This window comes from Penaeus monodon, chromosome 32 (genome assembly GCF_015228065.2).
Source record: "Penaeus monodon isolate SGIC_2016 chromosome 32, NSTDA_Pmon_1, whole genome shotgun sequence".
In the NCBI taxonomy this organism is placed as follows: domain Eukaryota; kingdom Metazoa; phylum Arthropoda; class Malacostraca; order Decapoda; family Penaeidae; genus Penaeus; species Penaeus monodon.
In genome coordinates this window covers 37150141-37150412 of record NC_051417.1, presented here as the reverse complement: position 1 = coordinate 37150412, position 272 = coordinate 37150141, and positions in this window count along the sequence as shown.

Here is a 272-nt window from a genome sequence, read left to right as displayed (position 1 = left end):
CATAGCTCTCCATTTTTGTTGTTCACTTTCTAAATTCCTGTTTTTCGTAATTTCTCCTCTTTTCTTGTTACTCTTGTTTCTTGCCTTCCTCCTTTTACAACGTGTCTATCTGAACAAAAAGGAAATTAAAATAATAATAGCGATAATAATACATTAAAAATCTAATCGTTTACTCAGACATAAATAAGACTAATAAATATTGAACATGTTTTTCCGAATCGTTATGCTTGAACAATAATATGGTTATGAGAAAACATTTTGCTAATCGCCGT